The sequence below is a fragment of the Panulirus ornatus genome, chromosome 59 (genome assembly GCF_036320965.1).
Source record: "Panulirus ornatus isolate Po-2019 chromosome 59, ASM3632096v1, whole genome shotgun sequence".
NCBI classification, from domain to species: domain Eukaryota; kingdom Metazoa; phylum Arthropoda; class Malacostraca; order Decapoda; family Palinuridae; genus Panulirus; species Panulirus ornatus.
In genome coordinates, this window is record NC_092282.1 from 26,496,196 (window position 1) to 26,523,351 (window position 27,156).

The 27,156-nt window shown below is 40.5% G+C and overlaps 1 protein-coding gene across 4 annotated transcripts in view; it reads right to left on the bottom strand.

Annotated features, from left to right (window-relative positions):
- Window positions 1–27,156, bottom strand: part of cac (calcium voltage-gated channel subunit cacophony) — a 1,845,957-nt gene that overhangs the window by 1,281,794 nt on the left and 537,007 nt on the right. The gene's annotated exons all lie outside the window — the stretch shown is intronic.

The window sequence follows — 27,156 nt, forward strand, 5'->3', positions numbered from 1 at the left end:
TGATAACAAGTAGTGGTGATGTGAGGAGATGGAGTGAGTATTTTAAAGGTTTGTTGAATGTGTTTGAGGATAGAGTGGCAGATATAGGGTGTTTTGGTCGAGGTGGTGTGCAAAGTGAGAGGGTTAAGGAAAATGATTTGGTAAACAGAGAAGAGATAGTAAAAGCTTTGCGGAAGATGAAAACCGGCAAGGCAGCAGGTTTGGATGGTATTGCAGGGGACTTTATTAAAAAAGTGGGTGACTGTATTGTTGACTGGTTGGCAAAGTTATTTAATGTATGTATGACTCATGGTGAGGTGAATGAGGATTGGCGGAATGCTTGCATAGTGCCATTGTACAAAGGCAAAGGCGATAAAAGTGAGTGCTCAAATTACAGAGGTATAAGTTTGTTGAGTATTGCTGGGAAATTATATGGGAGGGTATTGATTGAGAGGATAAAGGCATGTGCAGAGCATCAGATTGGGGAAGAGCAGTGTGGTTTCATAAGTGGTACAGGATGTGTGGATCAGGTGTTTGCTTTGAAGAATGTATGTGAGAAATACTTAGAAAAGCAAATGGATTTGTATGTAGCATTTATGGATCTGGAGAAGGCATATGATATAGAGTTGATAGAGATGCTCTGTGGAAGGTATTAAGAATATATAGTGTGGGAGGCAAGTTGTTAGAAGCAGTGAAAAGTTTTTATCAAGGATGTAAGGCATGTTACGAGTAAGAAGAAAGGAAAGTGATTGGTTCTCAGTGAATGTAGGTTTGCAGCAGGGGTAAGTGATGTCTCCATGGTTGTATAATTTGTTTATGGATGGGGTTGTTAGGGAGGTGAATGCAAGTGTTTTGAAAGTGGGGCAAAGTATACAGACTGTTGTGGATGAGAGAGCTTAGGAAGTGAGTCAGTTGTTGTTCGCTGATGATACAGCACTGGTGGCTGATTCATGTGAGAAACTGCAGAAGCTGGTGACTGAGTTTGGTAAAGTGCGTGAAAGAAGAAAGTTGAGAGTAAATGTGAAAAAGAGCAAGGTTATTAGGTACAGTAGGGTTGAGGGTCAAGTCAATTGGGAGGTAAGTTTGAATGGAGAAAAACTGGAGGAAGTAAAGTGTTTTAGATATCTGGGAGTGGATCTGGCAGTGGAAGTGAATCATAGGGTGGGGGAGGGGGCAAAAATTCTGGGAGCCTTGAAGAATGTTTGGAAGTCGAGAACATTATCTCGGAAAGCAAAAATGGGTATGTTTGAAGGAATAGTGGTTCCAACAATGTTGTATGGTTACAAGGCATGGGCTATGGATAGAGTTGTGCACAGGAGGGTGGATGTGCTGGAAATGAGATGTTTGAGGACAATATGTGGTGTGAGGTGGTTTGATCGAGTAAGTAATGTAAGGGTGAGAGAGATGTGTGGAAATAAAAAGAGTGTGGTTGAGAGAGCAGAAGAGGGTGTTTTGAAATGGTTTGGTCACATGGAGAGAATGAGTGAGGAAAGATTGATCAAGAGGATATATGTGTCAGAGGTGGAGGGAACAAGGAGAAGTGGGAGACCAAAATGGAGGTGGAAAGATGGAGTGAAAAATATTTTGAGTGATTGGGGCCTGAACATGCAGGAGGGTGAAAGGCGTGCAAGGAATAGAGTGAATTGGAACGATGTGGTATACTGGGGTCGACGTGCTGTCAATGGATTGAACCAGGGGATGTGAAGCGTCTGAGGCAAACCATGGAAAGTTCTGTGGGGCCTAGATGTGGAAAGGGAGCTGTGGTTTGGGTGCATTATTATATGACAGCTAGAGACTGAGTGCGAACGAATGGGGCCTTTGTTGTCTTTTCCTAGCGCTACCTCGCATACATGAGGGGGGAGGGGGATGGTATTCCATGTGTGGCGAGGTGGCGATGGGAATGAATAAATGCAGACAGTGTGAATTGTGTGCATGGGTGTATATGTATGCGTCTGTGTGTGTATATATATGTGTACATTGAGATGTATAGGTAAGTATATTTGCGTGTGTGGACGTGTATGTATATACATGTGTATGGGGGTGGGTTGGGCCATTTCTTTCGTCTGTTTCCTTGTGCTACCTCGCAAACGCGGGAGACAGCGACAAAGCAAAATAAATAGGTAAATATATATATATATATTATATCTATATTATTTTTTATTTTGCTTTGTCGCTGTCTCCCGCGTTTGCGAGGTAGTGCAAGGAAACAGATGAAAGAAATGGCCCAACCCACCTCCATACACATGTATATACATACACGTCCACACACGCAAATATACATACCTATACATCTCAATGTACACATATATATACACACACAGACACATACATATATACCCATGCACACAATTCACACCATCTGCCTTTATTCATTCCCATCACCACCTCGCCACACATGGAATACCATCCCCCTCCCCACTCCATTGACAGCACGTCGACCCCAGCATACCACATCATTCCAATTCACTCTATTCCTTGCACACCTTTCACCTTCCCGCATGTTCAGGCCCCAATCACTCAAAATCTTTTTCACTCTATCTTTCCACCTCCAATTTGGTCTCCCACATCTCCTCGTTCCCTCCATCTCTGACACATATATCCTCTCTATCAATCTTTCCTCACTCATTCTCTCCATGTGACCAAATTATTTCAAAACAAGCCATTCTGCTCTCTCAACCACACTCTTTTTATTACTACACGCCTCTCTTACCCTTTCATTACTTACTCGATCAAACTACCTCACACCACATATTGTCCTCAAACATCTCATTTCCAACATATCCACCCTCCTCTGCACAACTCTATCGATAGCCCACGCCTCGCAATCATATAAGATTGTTGGAACCACTATTCCTTCAAACATACCCATTTTTGCTTTCTGAGATAATGTTCTCGTGTTTGACACATTTTTCAATGCTTTCAGAACTTTTGCCCCCTCCCCCACCCTGTGATTCATTTCCGCTTCCATGGTTCCATTCGCTGCCAAATCCACTCCCAGATTTCTAAACCACTTCACTTCCTCCAGTTTTTCTCCATTCAAACTTACCTCCCAATTGACTTGCCCCTCAACCCTACTGTACCTAATAACCTTGCTCTTATTCACATTTACTCTCACCTTTCTTCTTTCACACACTTTACCAAACTCAGTCACCAGCTTCTGCAGTTTCCCACACGAATCAGCCACCAGCACTATATCATCAGCAAACAACAACTGACTCACTTCCCAAGCCTTCTCATTCACAACAGACTACATACTTACCCCTCTTTCCAAATTCTTGCATTCACCTCTGTAACAAACAAACAAATTAAACAACCATGGAGACATCACACAACCCTGCCGCAAACCTACATTCACTGAGAACCAATCACTTCCCTCTCTTCCTACATGTACACATGCCTTACATCCTTGATAAAAACTTTTCACTGCTTCTAACAACTTACCTTCCATATTCTTAATACCTTCCACAGAGCATCTCTATCAACTCTATCATATGCCTTCTCCAGATCCATAAATGCTACATACAAATCCATTTGCTTTTCTAAGTATTTCTCACATACATTTTTCAAAGGAAACACCTGATCCACACATCCTCTACCACTTCTGAAACCACACTGCTCTTCCCCAATCTGATGCTTTGTGCATTCCCTCACCCTCTCAATCAATACCCTCCCATATAATTTCCCAGCAATACTCAACAAACTTATACCTCTGTAATTTGAGCACTCACTCTTATCCCCTTTGCCTTTGTACAATGGCACTATGCAAGCATTCCGCCAGTCCTCAGGCACCTCACCATGAGTCATAAATACATCAAATAACCTTACCAACCAGTCAACAATACAGTCACCCCCTTTTTTTAATAAATTCCACTGCAATACCATCCAAACCCACTGCCTAGCCGGCTTTCATCTTCCGCAAAGCTTTTACCACCTCTTTTCTGTTTACCAAATCCTTCTCCCGAACCCTCTCACTTTGCACACCATCTCAGCCAAAACACCCTATATCTGCCATTTTATGTTCAAACACATTTAACAGACCTATGTATATATCTGTGTACAGAAGTATATATACATATATTATAAATATATTATTTGTTTATTATCATTTATATTATTTTGTCGCTGTCTCCCGCATTAGCGAGGTAGTGCAAGGAAACAGACAAAAGAATGGCCTAACCCACCCACATAAACATGTATATACATACATGTCCACACACGTAAATATACATACCAATACATCTCAACGTATACATGTATATACACACATAGACATATAAATATATACGCATGTACATAATTTATACTGTCTGCCTTTATTCATTCCCATCGCCACCCTGCCACACATTAAATAACAACCCCCTCCATATGTATATGTGCGACGTAGCGCTAGGAAATGACAACAAAGCCACATTCATTGATACTCAGTCTCCAGCTGTCATCATGTATAATGCACTGAAACCATAGCTCCCTTTCCACATCCAGGCCCCACAGAAGCTTCTATGGTTCACTCCAGACGCTTCACATGCCCTGGTTCAATACACCAACAGCACGTTGACCCCAGCACACCACATCGTTCCAATTCACTCTATTCCTTGCACGCCTTTCATCCCCCTGCATGTTCAAGCCCCGGTCACTCAAAATCTCTTTCACTCCATCTTTCCACCTCCAATCTGGTCTCCCACTTCTCCTCGTTCCCTCCACCCGTAACACATATATCCCCTTGGTCAATCTTTCCCCATTCATTCTCTCCATGTGACCAAACCACTTCAAAACACCCTCTTCTGCTCTCTCAACCACACTCTTTTTATTACTACACATCTCTCTCACCCTATTATTACTTACTCGATCAAACCACCTCACATCACATATTTCCTCAAACATCTCATTTCCAGCACATCCACCTCCTCTGCAAAACTCTATCTATAGCCCACGCCTTGCAACCATATAACATCGTTGTAATCACTATTCCTTCAAATATACCCATTTTTGCTTTCCGAGATAATGTTCTCGACTTCCACACATTCTTCAATGCTCTCAGAACTTTTGCCCCCTCCCCCACCCTATGATTCACTTCCGCTTCCATGGTTCCATCCGCTGCCAAATCCACTCCCAGATATCCAAAATTCTTCACTTCCTCCAGTTTTTCTCCATTCAAACTTACCTCCCAATTGATTTGGCCCTCAACCCTACTGTACCCAATGACCTTGCTCTTATTCACATTTACCCTCAGTTCTCTTCTTTCACACACTTTACCAAACTCAGTCACCAGCCTCTGCTGTTTCTCACAAGAATCACCCACCAACACTATCATTAGCAAACAACAACTGACTCACTTCCCAAGCTCTCTCATCCATAAGCGAGTCAATTGTTGTTCGCTGGTGATACAGCGCTGGTGGCTGATTCATGTGAGAAACTGCAGAAGCTGGTGACTGAGTTTGGTAAAGTGTGTGAAAGAAGAAAGCTGAGAGTAAATGTGAATAAGAGCAAGGTTATTAGGTACAGTAGGGTTGAGGGACAAGTCAATTGGGAGGTAAGTTTGAATGGAGAAAAACTGGAGGAAGTGAAGTGTTTAATATATCTGGGAGTGGATTTGGCAGTGGAAGGAACCATGGAAGCGGAAGTGAATCATAGGGTGGGGGTGAAGAATGTGTGGAAGTCGAGAACATTATCTCGGAAAGCAAAAATGGGTATGTTTGAAGGAATAGTGGTTCCAACAATGTTATATGGTTGCGAGGCGTGGGCTATAGATAGAGTTGTGCGGAGGAAGGTGGATGTGCCAGAATCAGATGTTTGAGGACAATATGTGGTGTGAGGTGGTTTAATTGAGTAAGTAACGTAAGGGTAAGAGAGATGTGTGGTAGTAAAAAGAGTGTGGTTGAGAGAGCAGAAGAGGGTGTTTTGAAATGGTTTGTTCACATGGAGAGAATGAGTGAGGAAAGATTGACAAAGAGGATATATGTCAGAGGTGGAGGGAATGAGGAGAAGTGGGAGACCAAATTGGAGGTGGAAAGATGGAGTGAAAAAGATTTTGAGTGGTAGGGGCCTGAACATGCAGGAGGGTGAAAGGCGTGAATTGAATAGAGTGAATTGGAATGATGTGGTATACCGGGGTCAACGTGCTGTCAATGGATTGAACCAGGGCATATGAAGCCTCTGGGGTAAACTATGGAAAGTTCTGTGGGGCCTGGATGTGGAACGGGAGTTGTGGTTTCAGTGCATTATACATGACAGCCAGAGACTGAGTGTGAACGAATGTGGCCTTTGTTGTCTTTTCCTAGTGCTACCTCACGCACATACGGGGGGAGGGGGTTGTTATTTCATGTGTGAAGGGATGGCGTTGGGAATGAATAAGGGCAGACAGTATGAATTATGTACATGTGTATATATGTCTGTGTGTGTATATTTATGTATACGTTGAGATGTATAGGTATGCATATTTGCGTGTGTGGACGTGTATGTATATACATGTGTATGCGGGTGGGTTGGAACATTCTTTCGTCTGTTTCCTTGCGCTACCTCGCTCACGCGGGAGACAGCGACAAAGCAAAATAAATATATTCCTATGAGTCCACAGGGAAAATGAAACACGATAAGTTCCAAAGTGCACTTTCTTGTAATAATCACATCATCAGGGGAGACACAAGAGAGAAATTTAACAGTCATTTGATAAACATCGAAAAGACGAAGCTAGGATGCCATTTGGTAAACATGCAATTGTCCAAGACAGACAAGGAGCCTTCATAAACTTATCATTTTACAAATCTTATCTACAGTAATGTTATCTAATTTAATTAGACCATCACTAACATTAAGATCATAATTCTTTGTGTATTTGATAATAGAAGATTCAATGATATTTCTCATGGTAATAGAGTTAGAGTTAATGACTGAGATGGCATTACTCCAGTCAATACAATGATCATAGTTTTTAAAGTGATTAAACAAGGCATTTGATTCTTGTCCCATTCTTATACTATATTCATGTTGCTTAAGTCTACAGAAAGATCCTTACCAGTCTGCCCAACATAAAATCTATCACAATTTCCACATGGCACTTTATAGATGCATCCAGGCAACATTTACATTAAAGGATTTAAGCAACATGGGAAGTAAAGTAAAATTATTAATAAAAGGGAGAACTAAAAGATTCCTGGTGTCAGTGGGAGGTTTGGGCTCAATTCTATGAAATGATTTCTTTGCCATATATGTATGGACTTATCAAAACACATAAACAAAATTTTCCAGCAAGACCTAGAATGAGTTCAGTATGCTCCATCACATATAAATTGTGAAAATGGTTAGTTTCTTTATTAACCCCTTTAGTGGGTAAGGTATCATATTCTAATATCATGAACAATGTAGATATAGTCAACAAGCTAAACAATATCAATGTTAATTTTGATTTCAAACTAGTTAGCTTTGATGTTTCCTCACTTTTCACAAAAGTTCCAGTTGATGACCTTTTAGAATACTTATTTGATATCTTGGATGATATTTATTTACCTGTTTCAAACTCTGTTTTTCTTAAACTGATAAAATTGTGTGAAAAAGACTGTGTATTTCAATTCAATGAAGATTATTATGCTAAAAAATTTGGTATGGCAATGGGTAACCCTCTTTCACCTGTACTACGTAATCTCTATATGGATTTTTTTAAACAAAATCACTAAAGGATATCTTACCTTCTAATGCAATTTGATTAGGTATGTAGATGATGTTCTTTGTGTTTGGCCAACAAATGAAAATTTACAAATATTTCTCCCCTTATTTAACAATTTAGTACCTTCCATCAAATTTACTGTAGAAAATGAAAATAATGGTATGTTACCATTTTTAGATTGCATGATCCATAGGCAAGGAAACAAGTTTAAGTTTAACATATACAGAAAACCTACCAATGTATGCTCATATATCCATTATTACTCATCTCAACATGACAGAGTTAAATCATCATTTCAATCTATTTTCCTTAGGGCATTACGTATTTGCAGTCCAGAGTTTATTGATGATGAGTTTGAGAAGATATATTCTATTAGATCTAAGTTAAAGTATCCTAGATCTTTCATTGATAAATCCCTGAAGTTAGCAAAGAAATCATTTTATAGAGTTGAGCCCAAACCTACCATTGACACCAAGAATCTTTTAGTTATCCCTTTTAATAATAATTTTACTTAACTTCCCATGTTGCTTAAATCCTTTAATGTAACTGTTGCCTTCAGCAACAATAATACTATAGGGAATATCTTAATCAGGAATACACCAGAAAATTCTCCTGGATGCATCTATAAAGTGCCATGCGGAATATTTATTTGTATTTATTTTGCTTTGTCGCTGTCTCCCACGTTAGCGAGGTAGCGCAAGTAAACAGACGAAAGACTGGCCCAACCTACCCACACACACATGTATATACATACACATCCACACACGCAAATATAAATACCTATATATATAAATATATAAATATCTCAACGTATACATATATATACAGACATATACATATATACACATGTACATAATTCATACTGTCTGCCTTTATTCATTCCCATCGCCACCTCGCCACACATGAAATAACAACCCCCTCCCCCCTCATGTGTGCGAGGTAGCGCTAGGAAAAGACAACAAAGACCACATTCGTTCACACTCAGTCTCTAGCTGTCATGTAATGCACTCAAACCACAGCTCCCTTTCCACATCCAGGCCCCACAGAACTTTCCATGGTTTACCCCAGATACGTCACATGCCCTGGTTCAATCCATTGACAGCACATCGACCCCAGTATACCACATCGTTCCAATTCACTCTGTTCCTTGCACGCCTTTCACCCTCCTGCATGTTCAGGCCCTGATCACTCAAAATCTTTTTCACTCCACTGTGATAAATTTTATGTTGGGCAGACTGGTAAGGATCTTTCTGTTAGACTTAAGCAACATAAATATAGTATAAGAACGGGACAAGAATCAAATGCCTTGTTTAATCACTTTAAAAACTATGATCACTGTATTGACTGGAGTAATGCCATCTCAGTTATTAACTCTAACTCTATTACCACGAGAAATATCATTGAATCTTCTATTATGAAATACACAAAGAATTATAATCTTAATATTAGATAATTTTATTGTGGATAAAATTTGTAAAATGATAAGTTTATGAATGCTCTTTGTCTGTCTTGGACAATCGCATGTTTACCAAATGGCGTCCTAGCTTCGTCTTTTTGATGTATATCAACTGACTGTTATATTTCTTCTTGTGTCTCCCCTGATGATGTGATTATTACACAAAAGTGCACTTTGGAACTTATCGTGTTTCATTTTCCCCATGGACTCATAGGAATATCTTGATCACACGCAAAATTGTGATCCTTTCCAATATATACATTTTATTTTTTTATTTTTATTATACTTTGTCGACAGGAGGTCAAGAGAAAGGTGCAAGAGGTGAAAAAAAGGGCAAATGAGAGTTGGGGTGAGAGAGTATCATTAAATTTTAGGGAGAATAAAAAGATGTTCTGGAAGGAGGTAAATAAAGTGCGTAAGACAAGGGAGCAAATGGGAACTTCAGTGAAGGGCGCAAATGGGGAGGTGATAACAAGTAGTGGTGATGTGAGAAGGAGATGGAGTGAGTATTTTGAAGGTTTGTTGAATGTGTTTGATGATAGAGTGGCAGATATAGGGTGTTTTGGTCGAGGTGGTGTGCAAAGTGAGAGGGTTAGGGAAAATGATTTGGTAAACAGAGAAGAGGTAGTGAAAGCTTTGCGGAAGATGAAAGCCGGCAAGGCAGCAGGTTTGGATGGTATTGCAGTGGAATTTATTAAAAAAGGGGGTGACTGTATTGTGGACTGGTTGGTAAGGTTATTTAATGTATGTATGACTCATGGTGAGGTGCCTGAGGATTGGCGGAATGCGTGCATAGTGCCATTGTACAAAGGCAAAGGGGATAAGAGTGAGTGCTCAAATTACAGAGGTATAAGTTTGTTGAGTATTCCTGGTAAATTATATGGGAGGGTATTGATTGAGAGGGTGAAGGCATGTACAGAGCATCAGATTGGGGAAGAGCAGTGTGGTTTCAGAAGTGGTAGAGGATGTGTGGATCAGGTGTTTGCTTTGAAGAATGTATGTGAGAAATACTTAGAAAAGCAAATGGATTTGTATGTAGCATTTATGGATCTGGAGAAGGCATATGATAGAGTTGATAGAGATGCTCTGTGGAAGGTATTAAGAATATATGGTGTGGGAGGAAAGTTGTTAGAAGCAGTGAAAAGTTTTTATCGAGGATGTAAGGCATGTGTACGTGTAGGAAGAGAGGAAAGTGATTGGTTCTCAGTGAATGTAGGTTTGCGGCAGGGGTGTGTGATGTCTCCATGGTTGTTTAATTTGTTTATGGATGGGGTTGTTAGGGAGGTAAATGCAAGAGTTTTGGAAAGAGGGGCAAGTATGAAGTCTGTTGGGGATGAGAGAGCTTGGGAAGTGAGTCAGTTGTTGTTCGCTGATGATACAGCGCTGGTGGCTGATTCATGTGAGAAACTGCAGAAGCTGGTGACTGAGTTTGGTAAAGTGTGTGGAAGAAGAAAGTTAAGAGTAAATGTGAATAAGAGCAAGGTTATTAGGTACAGTAGGGTTGAGGGTCAAGTCAATTGGGAGGTGAGTTTGAATGGAGAAAAACTGGAGGAAGTGAAGTGTTTTAGATATCTGGGAGTGGATCTGGCAGCGGATGGAACCATGGAAGCGGAAGTGGATCATAGGGTGGGGAGGGGGCGAAAATTCTGGGGGCCTTGAAGAATGTGTGGAAGTCGAGAACATTATCTCGGAAAGCAAAAATGGGTATGTTTGAAGGAATAGTGGTTCCAACAATGTTGTATGGTTGTGAGGCGTGGGCTATGGATAGAGTTGTGCGCAGGAGGATGGATGTGCTGGAAATGAGATGTTTGAGGACAATGTGTGGTGTGAGGTGGTTTGATCGAGTGAGTAACGTAAGGGTAAGAGAGATGTGTGGAAATAAAAAGAGCGTGGTTGAGAGAGCAGAAGAGGGTGTTTTGAAGTGGTTTGGGCACATGGAGAGAATGAGTGAGGAAAGATTGACCAAGAGGATATATGTGTCGGAGGTGGAGGGAACGAGGAGAAGAGGGAGACCAAATTGGAGGTGGAAAGATGGAGTGAAAAAGATTTTGTGTGATCGGGGCCTGAACATGCAGGAGGGTGAAAGGAGGGCAAGGAATAGAGTGAATTGGATCGATGTGGTATACCGGGGTTGACGTGCTGTCAGTGGATTGAATCAGGGCATGTGAAGCGTCTGGGGTAAACCATGGAAAGATGTGTAGGTATGTATATTTACGTGTGTGGACGTATGTATATACAAGTGTATGGGGGTGGGTTGGGCCATTTCTTTCGTCTGTTTCCTTGCACTACCTCGCAAACGTGGGAGACAGCGACAAAGCAAAAAAAAAAAATATATATATATTATTTTGTAGTTATTATACTTTGTCACTGTCTCCCGCATTAGCAAGGTAGCGCAAAGAAACAGATGAAAGAATGGCCCAACCCACCCACATACACATGTATATACCTACACATCCACACACACATACACATGCCCATACATTTCAACATATATATATATATATATTCCTAAGAGTCCTCAGGGAAAATGAAACACGATAAGTTCCAAAGTGCACTTTCGCGTAATAATCACATCATCAGGGGAGAACAAAAGAGAGAAATATAACAGTCAGTTGATATGCAACGAAGAGATGTAGCTAGGACGCCATTTGGTAAACATGCGATTGTTGAAGACAGACAAGGAGTGCATCATAAATTTATCATTTTACATATTCTATCAACAATAAAGTTATCTAATTTGTATAGACCATCACTAATATTAAGATTATAATTCTTTGTGTATTCAATAATAGAAGATTCAATGATATTTCTCGTGGTAATAGAGTTAGAGTTAATAACTGAGATGGCATTACTCCAGTTACTACAATGATCATAGTTTTTAACATGATCAAATAAGGCATTTGATTCTTGTCCCATTCTTATACTATAGTCATGTTGCTTAAGTCTAACAGAGAGATCTTTACCAGTCTGCCCAACATAAAACTTATCACAATTTCTACATGGCACTTTATATATGCACCCAGGAGAATTTTCTGGTGAATTCCTGATTAAGATATTCCCTATAGTATTACTGTTGCTGAATTCATCATTTACATGAAAGGATTTAAGCAACATGGGAAGTAAAGTAAAATTATTATTAAAAGGGACAACTAAAAGATTCTTGGTGTCAGTGGGAGGTTTGGGCTCAACTCTATAAGATGATTTCTTTGCTAACTTAAGGGATTTATCAATGAAAGACCTAGAGTAATTTAACTTAGATCCATTAGAATATATCTCCTTAAACTCATCGTCAATATACTCTGGACTGCAAATACGTAATGCCCTAAGGAACATAGATTGAAATAATGATAATTTAACTGTCAAGTTGAGGAATAATGGATATATGAGCATACATTGGTAGGTTTTCTGTATATGCTAAACTTAAACTTGTTTCCTTGCCTTGGGATCATGCCATCTAAAAATGGTAACATACCAATATTTTCATTTTCTACAGTAGATTTGATGGAAGGTACTAAATTGTTAAGTAAGGGAAGAAACATTTGTAAATTTTCATTTGTTGGCCAAATGCAAAGAACATCAACTACGTACCTAAACCAAATTGCATTAGAAGGTAAGATATCCATTAGTAATTTTGTTTCAAAAAATTCCATATAAAGATTACTTAGTACAAGTGAAAGAGGGTTACTCATTGCCATACCAAATTTTTGAGCATAATAATCTCCACTGAACTGAAATACAGAGTCTTTTATACACAATTCTATCAGTTCAATGAAAACAGACTTTGAAACAGGTAAATGAATATCATCCAAGACATCTAACAAATATTCAAAAAGGTCATCAACTGGAACTTTTGTGAAAAGTTGTCTGTTGTTGTCTGTCTTGGACAAATGCATGTTTACCAAATGGCATCCTAGGTACGTCTCTTCATTGCATATCAACTGACTGTTACATTTCTCTCTTGTGTTTTCCCCTAATGATGTGATTATTACACGAAAGTGCACTTAGGAACTTATCATGTTTAATTTTCGCCGTGGACTCTTAGGAATATACTTGATCACGTGCAAAATTGTGATCCTTTCCAAAATATATCTACATACACAGACATATACATATATACACATGTACATAACTCATTTTATTTATTTTTTTTTTATTATACTTTGCCGCTGTCTCCCGCGTTTGCGAGGTAGCGCAAGGAAACAGACGAAAGAAATGGCCCAACCCCCCCCCATACACATGTATATACATACGTCCACACACGCAAATATACATACCTACACAGCTTTCCATGGTTTACCCCAGACGCTTCACATGCCTTGCTTCAATCTACTGACAGCACGTCAACCCCGGTATACCACATCGCTCCAATTCACTCTATTCCTTGCCCTCCTTTCACCCTCCTGCATGTTCAGGCCCCGATCACACAAAATCTTTTTCACTCCATCTTTCCACCTCCAATTTGGTCTCCCTCTTCTCCTTGTTCCCTCCACCTCCGACACATATATCTTCTTGGTCAATCTTTCCTCACTCATCCTCTCCATGTGCCCAAACCACTTCAAAACACCCTCTTCTGCTCTCTCAACCATGCTCTTTTTATTTCCACACATCTCTCTTACCCTTACGTTACTCACTCGATCAAACCACCTCACACCACACATTGTCCTCAAACATCTCATTTCCAGCACATCCATCCTCCTGCGCACAACTCTATCCATAGCCCACGCCTCGCAACCATACAACATTGTTGGAACCACTATTCCTTCAAACATACCCATTTTTGCTTTCCGAGATAATGTTCTCGACTTCCACACATTCTTCAAGGCCCCCAGGATTTTCGCCCCCTCCCCCACCCTATGATCCACTTCCGCTTCCATGGTTCCATCCGCTGCCAGATCCACTCCCAGATATCTAAAACACTTCACTTCCTCCAGTTTTTCTCCATTAAAACTCACCTCCCAATTGACTTGACCCTCAACCCTACTGTACCTAATAACCTTGCTCTTAACTCTTAACTCTTTACTCTTAACTTTCTTCTTCCACACACTTCTCCAAACTCAGTCACCAGCTTCTGCAGTTTCTCACATGAATCAGCCACCAGCGCTGTATCATCAGCGAACAACAACTGACTCACTTCCCAAGCTCTCTCATCCCCAACAGACTTCATACTTGCCCCTCTTTCCAAAACTCTTGCATTTACCTCCCTAACAACCCCATCCATAAACAAATTAAACAACCATGGAGACATCACACACCCCTGCCGCAAACCTACATTCACTGAGAACCAATCACTTTCCTCTCTTCCTACACGTACACATGCCTTACATCCTCGATAAAAACTTTTCACTGCTTCTAACAACTTTCCTCCCACACCATATATACTTAATACCTTCCACAGAGCATCTCTATCAACTCTATCATATGCCTTCTCCAGATCCATAAATGCTACATACAAATCCATTTGCTTTTCTAAGTATTTCTCACATACATTCTTCAAAGCAAACACCTGATCCACACATCCTCTACCACTTCTGAAACCACACTGCTCTTCCCCAATCTGATGCTCTGTACATGCCTTCACCCTCTCAATCAATATCCTCCCATATAATTTACCAGGAATACTCAACAAACTTATACCTCTGTAATTTGAGCACTCACTCTTATCCCCTTTGCCTTTGTACAATGGCACTATGCACGCATTCCGCCAATCCTCAGGCACCTCACCATGAGTCATACATACATTAAATAACCTTACCAACCAGTCAACAATACAGTCACCCCCTTTTTTAATAGATTCCACTGCAATACCATCCAAACCTGCTGCCTTGCCAGCTTTCATCTTCCGCAAAGCTTTCACTACCTCTTCTCTGTTTACCAAATCATTTTCCCTAACCCTCTCACTTTGCACACCACCTCGACCAAAACACCCTATATCTGCCACTCTATCATCAAACACATTCAACAAACCTTCAAAATACTCACTCCATCTCCTTCTCACATCACCACTACTTGTTATCACCTCCCCATTTGCGCCCTTCACTGAAGTTCCCATTTGCTCCCTTGTCTTACGCACTTTATTTACCTCCTTCCAGAACATCTTTTTATTCTCCCTAAAATTTAATGATACTCTCTCACCCCAACTCTCATTTGCCCTTTTTTTCACCTCTTGCACCTTTCTCTTGACCTCCTGTCTCTTTCTTTTATACATCTCCCACTCACTTGCATTTTTTCCCTGCAAAAATCGTCCAAATGCCTCTCTCTTCTCTTTCACTAATACTCTTACTTCTTCATCCCACCACTCACTACCCTTTCTAATCAACCCACCTCCCACTCTTCTCATGCCACAAGCATCTTTTGCGCAATCCATCACTGATTCCCTAAATACATCCCATTCCTCCCCCACTCCCCTTACTTCCATTGTTCTCACCTTTTTCCATTCTGTACTCAGTCTCTCCTGGTACTTCCTCACACAGGTCTCCTTCTCAAGCTCACTTACTCTCACCACCCTCTTCACCCCAACATTCACTCTTCTTTTCTGAAAACCCATACAAATCTTCACCTTAGCCTCCACAAGATAATGATCAGACATCCCTCCAGTTGCACCTCTCAGCACATTAACATCCAAAAGTCTCTCTTTCGCACGCCTGTCAATTAACACGTAATCCAATAATGCTCTCTGGCCATCTCTCCTACTTACATAAGTATACTTATGTATATCTCGCTTTTTAAACCAGGTATTCCCAATCATCAGTCCTTTTTCAGCACATAAATCTACAAGCTCTTCACCATTTCCATTTACAACACTGAACACCCCATGTATACCAATTATTCCCTCAACTGCCACACATAACTCATACTTGCCTGTATTCATTCCCGTTGCCACCCCGCCACACATGAAATGATAACCCCCTCCACCGCACACGCGCGATGTAGCGCTAGGAAAAGACAACAAAGAACACATTCGTTCACACTCTGTCTCTAGCTGTCATGTATAATGCACCGAAATTACAGCTCCCTTTCCACATCCAGGCCCCACAGAACTTTCCATGGTTTACCCCAGATGCTTCACATACCCTGGTTCAATCCATTGACAGCACATCAAACCCGGTATACCACATCGTTCCAATTCACTCTATTCCTTGCACGCCTTTCACCCTCCTGCATGTTCAGGCCCCGATCACTCAAAATCTTTTTCACTCCATCTTTCCACCTCCAATTTCGTCTCCCACTTCTCGTTCCCTCCACCCCTGACACATATATCCTCTTGGTCAATCTTTCCTCACTCATTCTCTCCATGTGACCAAACCATTTCAAAACACCCTCTTCTGCTCTCTCAACCACACTCTTTTTATTTCCACACATCTCTCTTACCCTTTCATTACTTACTCGATCAAACCAGCTTACATCACATACTGTCCTCAAACTTCTCATTTCCAACACATCCACCCTCCTCTGCACAACCCTATCTATAGCCCATGCCTCACAACCATATATCATTGTTGGAACCACTATTCCTTCAAACATACCCATTTTTGCTTTCCTAGATAATGTTCTTGCCTTCCACACATTTTCCAACGCTCCCAGAACTTTTGCCCCTCCCCCACCCTGTGACTCACTTACGCTTCCATGGTTCCATCCGCAGCCAAATCCACTCCCAGATATCTAAAACACTTCACTTCCTCCAGTTTTTCTCCATTGAAACTCACCTCCCAATTGACTTGTCCCTCAACCCTACTGTACCTTATAACCTTGCTCTTATTCACATCTATACATATATATATACCAAATTGGAGGTGGAAAGATGGAGTGAAAAAGATTTTGTGTGATCGGGGCCTGAACACGCAGGAGGGTGAAAGGAGGGCAAGGAATAGAGTGAATTGGATCGATGTGGTATACCGGGGTTGACGTGCTGTCAGTGGATTGAATCAGGGCATGTGAAGCGTCTGGGGTAAACCATGGAAAGTTTTGTGTTGCCTGGATGTGGAAAGGGAGCTATGGTTTCGGGCATTATTACATGACAGCTAGAGACTGAGTGTGAACGAATGGGGCCTTTGTTGTCTTTTCCTAGTGCTACCTCGCACACATGAGGGGGGAGGGGGATGGTATTCCATGTGTGGCGAGGTGGTGATGGGAATGAATAAAGGCAGACAGTGTGAACTGTGTGCATGGGTATATATGTATGTGTCAGTGTGGGTATATATATGTGTACAATGAGATGTATAGGTATGTATATTTGCGTGTGTGGACGTGTATGTATATACATTGTGTATGGGGGTGGGTTGGGCCATTTCTTTCGTCTGTTTCCTTGCGCTACCTCGCAAACACGGGAGACAGCGACAAAGCAAAGAAAAAAAAAATATATATATATATATATATATATATTTTTTTTTTTTTCTTTTTTTTTTTATACTTTGTCGCTGTCTCCCGCGTTTGCGAGGTAGCGCAAGGAAACAGACGAAAGAAATGGCCCAACCCCCCCCCCATACACATGTACATACACACGTCCACACACGCAAATATACATACCTACACAGCTTTCCATGGTTTACCCCAGACGCTTCACATGCCTTGCTTCAATCCACTGACAGCACGTCAACCCCTGTATACCACATGACACCAATTCACTCTATTTCTTGCCCTCCTTTCACCCTCCTGCATGTTCAGGCCCCGATCACACAAAATCTTTTTCACTCCATCTTTCCACCTCCAATTTGGTCTCCCTCTTCTCCTCGTTCCCTCCACCTCCGACACATATATCCTCTTGGTCAATCTCTCCTCACTCATTCTCTCCATGTGCCCAAACCATTTCAAAACACCCTCTTCTGCTCTCTCAACCACGCTCTTTTTATTTCCACACATCTCTCTTACCCTTACGTTACTTACTCGATCAAACCACCTCACACCACACATTGTCCTCAAACATCTCATTTCCAGCACATCCATCCTCCTGCGCACATCTCTATCCATAGCCCACGCCTCGCAACCATACAACATTGTTGGAACCACTATTCCTTCAAACATACCCATTTTTGCTTTCCGAGATAATGTTCTCGACTTCCACACATTTTTCAAGGCTCCCAAAATTTTCGCCCCCTCCCCCACCCTATGATCCACTTCCGCTTCCATGGTTCCATCCGCTGACAGATCCACTCCCAGATATCTAAAACACTTCACTTCCTCCAGTTTTTCTCCATTCAAACTCACCTCCCAATTGACTTGACCCTCACCCCTACTGTACCTAATAACCTTGCTCTTATTCACATTTACTCTCAACTTTCTTCTTCCACACACTTTACCAAACTCAGTCACCAGCTTCTGCAGTTTCTCACATGAATCAGCCACCAGCGCTGTATCATCAGCGAACAACAAGTGACTCACTTCCCAAGCTCTCTCATCCCCAACAGACTTCATACTTGCCCCTCTTTCCAGGACTCTTGCATTTACCTCCTTTACAACCCCATCCATAAACAAATTAAACAACCATGGAGACATCACACACCCCTGCCGCAAACCTACATTCACTGAGAACCAATCACTTTCCTCTCTTCCTACACGTACACATGCCTTACATCCTCGATAAAAACTTTTCACTGCTTCTAACAACTTGCCTCCCACACCATATATTCTTAATACCTTCCACAGAGCATCTCTATCAACTCTATCATATGCCTTCTCCAGATCCATAAATGCTACATACAAATCCATTTGCTTTTCTAAGTATTTCTCACATACATTCTTCAAAGCAAACACCTGATCCACACAGTGGTAGAGGATGTGTGGATCAGGTGTTTGCTTTGAAGAATGTATGTGAGAAATACTTAGAAAAGCAAATGGATTTGTATGTAGCATTTATGGATCTGGAGAAGGCATATGATAGAGTTGATAGAGATGCTCTGTGGAAGGTATTAAGAATATATGGTGTGGGAGGCAAGTTGTTAGAAGCAGTGAAAAGTTTTTATCGAGGATGTAAGGCATGTGTACGTGTAGGAAGAGAGGAAAGTGATTGGTTCTCAGTGAATGTAGGTTTGCGGCAGGGGTGTGTGATGTCTCCATGGTTGTTTAATTTGTTTATGGATGGGGTTGTAAAGGAGGTAAATGCAAGAGTCCTGGAAAGAGGGGCAAGTATGAAGTCTGTTGGGGATGAGAGAGCTTGGGAAGTGAGTCACTTGTTGTTCGCTGATGATACAGCGCTGGTGGCTGATTCATGTGAGAAACTGCAGAAGCTGGTGACTGAGTTTGGTAAAGTGTGTGGAAGAAGAAAGTTGAGAGTAAATGTGAATAAGAGCAAGGTTATTAGGTACAGTAGGGGTGAGGGTCAAGTCAATTGGGAGGTGAGTTTGAATGGAGAAAAACTGGAGGAAGTGAAGTGTTTTAGATATCTGGGAGTGGATCTGTCAGCGGATGGAACCATGGAAGCGGAAGTGGATCATAGGGTGGGGGAGGGGGCGAAAATTTTGGGAGCCTTGAAAAATGTGTGGAAGTCGAGAACATTATCTCGGAAAGCAAAAATGGGTATGTTTGAGGGAATAGTGGTTCCAACAATGCTGTATGGTTGCGAGGCGTGGGCTATGGATAGAGATGTGCGCAGGAGGATGGATGTGCTGGAAATGAGATGTTTGAGGACAATGTGTGGTGTGAGGTGGTTTGAGCGAGTAAGTAACGTAAGGGTAAGAGAGATGTGTGGAAATAAAAAGAGCGTGGTTGAGAGAGCAGAAGAGGGTGTTTTGAAATGGTTTGGGCACATGGAGAGAATGAGTGAGGAGAGATTGACCAAGAGGATATATGTGTCGGAGGTGGAGGGAACGAGGAGAAGAGGGAGACCAAATTGGAGGTGGAAAGATGGAGTGAAAAAGATTTTGTGTGATCGGGGCCTGAACATGCAGGAGGGTGAAAGGAGGGCAAGAAATAGAGTGAATTGGAGTCATGTGGTATACAGGGGTTGACGTGCTGTCAGTGGATTGAAGCAAGGCATGTGAAGCCTCTGGGGTAAACCGTGGAAAGCTGTGTAGGTATGTATATTTGCGTGTGTGGACGTGTGTATGTACATGTGTATGGGGGGGGGGTTGGGCCATTTCTTTCGTCTGTTTCCTTGCGCTACCTCGCAAACGCGGGAGACAGCGACAAAGTATAAAAAAAAAAAAAAAAAAAAAAAAAAAAAAAAAAAAAATATATATATATATATATATATATATATATATATATATATATATATCTTTAAATCCTGTATACACCCAGTTCTCTACTGGAAGTTTCACTCTGTTTGGCTCTAACAGTGCTACCCTCCAGTACTCTGCCACACTCATTTACAGTGTTCAGAGATAGTTCTGGCTCATTGATGTCTACTTAAAGTGCCAGGTTATGTCTCTAGCAACCAGCTACACTTTCTGCAATACTCATCTACCATAACTGGCTACACCTTAAGCAGCAATCATCTACACTGTCAAGCTAAACCTTCAGCAGCATATATCTACATTGCATGGGTATGCCTTCAGTTGCATTCATGTACTGTGCTGGCTATGCCTATGACAAGGTCATATTTAGCACCTAACTATATCACCTACAGTTCTTACAGCAAGCTGTCCAGGACCTGAGGCTGCTAGCCACAGGATGCCACTGATAAGCTTCCTAAAAGCAGCACATGCTACCTGAAACAACTACGACCCATCTACAAGCCAAACCAGTTGTCCAATATTATATGACTTAAATCCTTGCATCTGACAGTGAGTTCCAGATGTGGTGGAGGATTTATTCTCAACAAATCCATCCAGAAAGTTATATCACCTATGTAAATCTCAACAAATCCATCCAGAAAGTTAAATCACCTATGTAAATGGGCATGTTTGGCCCACATTACTAAAGTGGTAAAGTAATGGTTGTTTCTACACCAATAAATCCTCAATGATAGAGGACTGTCCATTTCTACACTTAATTTTAATGGCTACTAAAAGTTGAACATATCACTTTCTCTTGATCAACTGAATTTAACAAGCAAACCACAGTGCTCATTTAACTCAATCAAATGCCCAGTGCTTTGTGTTTGAGTCCACGCTTAGCAGTCATCCTAAAAAGTGAGCTATTTGAGAACTTTTAATGTTCTAAATGATAAACAGATGCATGTGTGTCAATTACAAAATTCATACCCCGACACTGTTGCCAGACTATTAAGATACTAGTGACACATAGATCATACTGGTGATCTATTTCATTACTAAATGTATCATTGCTAGTGAAATAATTTTTCTATTTGTAAGGTATCCAACTAGAGAAATTATTACCATTTCCTGCATTCATGGCCTTTTCATATATACTTGTGTGGTGAATAAGATGATGTGGCTTTGCGTATGTTTATCTGGTTGGGTGGTCTCATTCAAACGTATGGGATAATTTTTCTTGTAATTAGGCAAGTGTTTACATTTATAAATCCTATCTATCTATCTATCTATCTATATCTCTGACACTCGTTCCTCCCTCCAGGAACTCCCATCAAGGGGTGACCAAGGCAAAAGAGTCTCCACTTATCCTTGTCCTTACATGCCTCCCTTGCATACACCATTCCACACATTCTTCCTCTGTTTCTCTCCCACCGGTATCATCCCACCCTATTTGCCCATGTCACAGATGGTCTTCCTCTTACACCAACCTCTTTAATTGTACTATCATACACTCTCCTTGTAAACTCCTTAAAACTCCCAATCTTCCATTCTTTCCACATGACCCAAACCACCTCAAAGTATTATGTTTCACCCATTCTACCACTCCATAATTCATTCCCTTTGCATTCCTTGCCATAACACATCTCTCATACACCCTTTCATTTCTTTCCTCATTCCATCTAGTCACACCACATGCTCTTCTAAAATAGCTTATTTCCACAGCCTAGATTCTTGAATGCTGTGCCTCATTCTAAATCCATGTTTCAGCTGCATAGGCTGGAATTGAGAGGACTATGCTGTTCCATAATCCTCACTTCATCAGCAACTCCAACCATGCCAGAACAAGCACCCATAAGAAATATGATCCAAATAGCTTCCCAAAAGTTTATACACTTCACAGTGCAAAAAACCAGCACAGATACAACCACTCACCATCAGTAGAAATCAGAAAACAAACCCATATTCTATAAACAACTCCATCACTAACCTAATCATTTGAAAGAAAAATCGGTAACTGGCACTCCTTTCTCAATACAGCGAGTCACAAGACCCATAGCAACCTACTCTGAAGCACATTCAAGAAAATTCACTCTTACTGGACCAATCCAGCCCCCACTCATGATGCACTTACAACCTATTCCAATTAAATTCCTTCCCCCAAAGAACATTCAAACATATTCAAACTCAGCCATGAACCCACCACACCCTAAAACAGGAATGTCAAGAAAAACTTTCACAAAATCCACCCAGAAACGACTGCCCAAACACACGTCCTTTACAACCTCTGATGTAAGTAATGTAATTAAAACCTAAAAGAATTCTCCTGCTACAGGCTCTGAAAACATAACAACTTTCACATAAAACACAATGGCCTAGTTGTAATCCAAGCACTCGACAGATATTTTCAACTACTGGCTACACAACAAAATGCCTAACATACAGAAACTTGCCAACATAATACCAATCTAAAACCATGCAACTCCCTCTTCCTCCTACTGCCTTATGTCACTTCCATCTTCAGTATCCAAAATCTGTGAAATATGATGCTCAACAGAATACCCCTCTCACCCACACAGCATACCTTTAGAACCAAACTCTCTACCACCATTCGACATACTGAGCACATACAACATATCCTAAAAGGATTGAACCAACCAAAGCCCTCCTACTGCACATTACTAATGGCAACAGACATCAATTAAGCATCTGATACTATTCCCAGACACATCCTCACATAAGAAATACTTGAAACCACCCTCCACAACAATGACAAAAAGTGGATGGTCAACTTCATTGCCAGCTGCCATGCCACCATCACTCAAAATGGTTTCACTCCTAAAACACTTAAAACTCTAAAATGGAATTCCCGAAGAAGCAGTTCTTTCTCTAACTCTCTTCAATATCTTCTGACATGACCTCCCATTACCTCATACAAACCTTAACATGAAGGTCCTTTGTTATGCAGACAGCCTCACAATCACATCAAAACACCGACACCACAGAAGCAACATAAAACAAGCATTACATTACGCAACTGGAGTAGAATAAAATGTCTCCATCTCCACAGAAGTCTTCAATCACTCTTCTAACTCCTGATAAATAGTTATCCAACTCATCTCCTCCAGTCTCCTAGAATGGACAGTATCTCCCAATGAACAAAACATCAATCATTCTAAGCATCACACATAACACACATCTAACATTACTCCTCCATTCAATAACATCAACACAAAAGCACCACAAAAACTAAGTGCCCTCAGATCACTAACTGGCACCAGATTTGGACAGGAATAAGAATTCCTCAGCATTCTATACAAACAGTCCATCCATTCCACTTTAAAGTATGCCTTACCTGCCTGGTCTTCCACCTTGATTTGTTCTTTAACTGACAGTCTGCTCCTCCTTAACTTAAGGAAAAGTTTTGGTTTATCTTTCACCCTACCTTCAATACTCTTTTCAAAACCTCTTCTCCTGCTGCTTTATCTTACAGGACTCATTTCCTGCTCTTCTGTATCTTTCTAATGCAAACTAGCAACAGTGACATCCCTACCTTTTCCACAGTAAGTGACTGAGCTTTTTTTTCAAGCATTGCAAGGTCATTCTCCCTCCTTGTTTAGTGTTCTACGGCATCTATGTCTCACTGACTCCATAGCACATTTCACAAAATCTAAAACACTGGTATATGTTCTTTTTTTGAAGAACTCCTTTGCCTAATCTACACAGTCAAAGGATCAAATCAGCTCTATATAGCTGCCTCAGTTGTATTTCCTTTCAGGGTCCTGTGCTTCTGATCCCCCTCTTCAATCATTCTTCATTACCTAGTCAAAATCAGGTACTACACGATTACTTTTTCCTAAAGGTGCTCCACATACGACTTTTTCTATTCCATGCTCTTTTGTGTAAAGATCATGTCAAGCAATAATGCATCATCCTCCCTAAATCTTGTATGCTCTAATACATGCTGATACTTGATGTTCTCCCATACACATTCAAGGTACTCATATCTCCATGTCTCCCTGTCTCCTTAAGCACCTAAGTTCTTCCCGTCTCTTTCGCTGTAACTAAAATATCCCACTATCAATAGCTTACCAATTTCATTAAGGGAGTGTCTCACTATTTCCTTCACCATCCTGATTGTTCCATCACTTATCAATTTACATCAGCTCTAGGTTATTGTTGTTCCTGGGAGAATTGTGGACTAACAGCACTATCATACATCTTCCTCCCACTGTAATTTTACCCATTATGTAGTCTTTGAAGGTGCCATCTATTAATATCATGCTTTTTAATGTTCTCTTTACTTTGGGGACCAATCCCTATCCTCCTTTATCTTCTCAGTTCTTCCTTGTTAGTGTTTACCCCCCTGGACAGATTAAGTCAGACTTTAGTTCCTCTGTAAGTTTAGTCTCTAGCACTCCAATGATATAGGAATTGTTATCTTTGACGCAGTCTTAAAATTCTAATTTCGTATCATTTGTCTCTAGTACAACTGCTCTAGTATACTAAATCTTAAGTTTATGGCACTTGATACTAGATAGTTCCATCCTCACTTCGATATTCCTACCCCTGGCCTGACACAGTCCCTCTCAATATGGCCTTCAGTCAGTCTATATTATCTAGATTCCTCCCTCATCCCTCCTGCCTTGTCATTCTTGACATATACTCCCATGAATTCCTCCCATTTAACAAGTATAAATCAGTCTCAGCACCTGCTGACTACACACTTTCATGTCAAACATTACCCTAAGTGGCTTTTTTCTGGTGACTTCCTGGTATGATCCCATTCTCCTGACTTCCATACTTCTTGACTTGCAAATGTCAGTTCCACCTTGGTCACAGTCCTTAGCTCTTCTTTATCCCATTTGGAAGATGTTCTTCCAGACCAAAGATTATTAGAGACTTGTGCCTAGTATCATCCCACTGCACTTTCCCTTATTCAAGACATTTCCTTATACCATGCTATGTACTCTTCCTTGTCTTTTAACTCAACTAAAATCTGCTCTTCACAATCCTGCACAAATTCTCTTATTTGTATAATATTTTCTGATATCATGCTATGTACTCTTCCAGCTTTTCACAGCATTCTTGAAATGCCTGTGCACCCTTAAATCTCCAATTTATAATACCACAGATTTCAAGTAGCATCTTGTCCCTGACAGTATACACAGCCTCCTCAACAGTCCTATTCAATACTCCACTCTGTCTGTCTGTGTGTTTGTGAATGTGGTTCTTCAATCAGCTACTTGTGCTGTATGTGTAGGGAGCTCTACTCATATCGGTTCCCCTCTCTTAAACTTTCTCTACCATCACTACTTTTTAGTTATATATGTTACCAAAATCAACATTTCCTTCATTCAGTTTATTCTCTCCATCCACTTCTCTTAATCTATAAAAGTATTTCTCAACATTTTTTTCTAACAAGTTTCATGCTTGTTTTCATGTTGGTGGCTCTGTTTGTTCTATAACTGCATCTGTTTTCAAACTATTCACTGTTTCCATAAAAATTATTCAAAAATTTGAAGGTTGAGTGTGATACAGATCACCCCTTACTTTTCTCTCTTCCATGGTGGTCAAATCTAAGGTCTTTCTCAGTGGTTTAGTTCCCTTAATTCTAGTACAAAGTCATATTTGTCGTCTTACTATGAACCCTCTTTATTAATTCTTTGTTTCTTAAAGTGCAGTTACCAAACTTGAGAAGCACATTCAAATTTTGCTATAATGTACCATGGAAACAGCTTGCAGAATATTTCATTATTAACATACTTGAATGCAATTCTAATATTTGCCATAAGACTAATGTCTCCTTTAATATATTTCAAAGGTGGAGCTTTCTCAACAGATTAGGTACAGTACCAACTTCTAACAGGTTGGGTACAAGATAAACTTCTGAATATCTCTCTTGCACAAATTTTTGCATTATATTTTCTGCTCGGTTATATTCGTATCAATGCATTCACTGTTTCCGTTATGTATAGATCACATCATCTTATTTCCTGTTCACTGTGACTGGGGCATAAGTGGGACATAAATATATGAAAATTCTGAATTGTCTTCCTCTACCTCAAAGTGAAATATACTGCCATTAATGCTTGTGGTGGCATCCTACTCACTGTTACTAGATGCAATGGCCTAAATTTTCTACCATACACTAGTCAATCTATGTGGATGACGTTAAACCAAAGAGGACTACACAAGACCTGTGCCATCTCTTCATGCAATAATCTGTGAAGCTGTTACACTCTTACAAAATAAGATACTAGAGATGAAAAACCATTAACAATCATTTTCATTAGGGGAAAAAAAAAATCCAAAAATCTCATCCACATGGCAGTAGAGCAAAGTTACAGGGCATGTGGCACACATACTGTTTTGTCAGTTATACTTGCAAATAATTCAATCTAGAATATTATGTTCAAATTAATCACAATAACAAACCTAATGATACATATATATTCAAAATATCTGAAAACATCCTGTACACAAAATGTAGGGAGGACATTTGGACTACCATAGTGTAAGGGTTAAGGTCTTTGTTTACTATGTGTGTATGTGTGTGTGTGTGTGTGTGTGTGTGTGTGTGTGTGTGTGTGTGTGTGTGTGTGTGTTTTGATGAAGGGGCTAATTGCACTCTCACATGAGATTTTGACTTATGCTAAATTTTCTCTACTAAGTGGATGCTAACAAGAGTATTAAAAGAGCATAAAGCTTGTTAGCATACACTGCTCTTGAAGCGATTGTAAATCAACTCATGACACTAATATCTGTTTCAGTGTTCATGAAGATATAAGAAGACAAAGATCACTTATCCATGTAAGTTATACCTTAACACCTACCATCATTCTTGATAACCATCCTCAACATGCACAGCCAGGAGGTTCAGCAAAGGAATTACAAAGAGGAGAATTACTTCT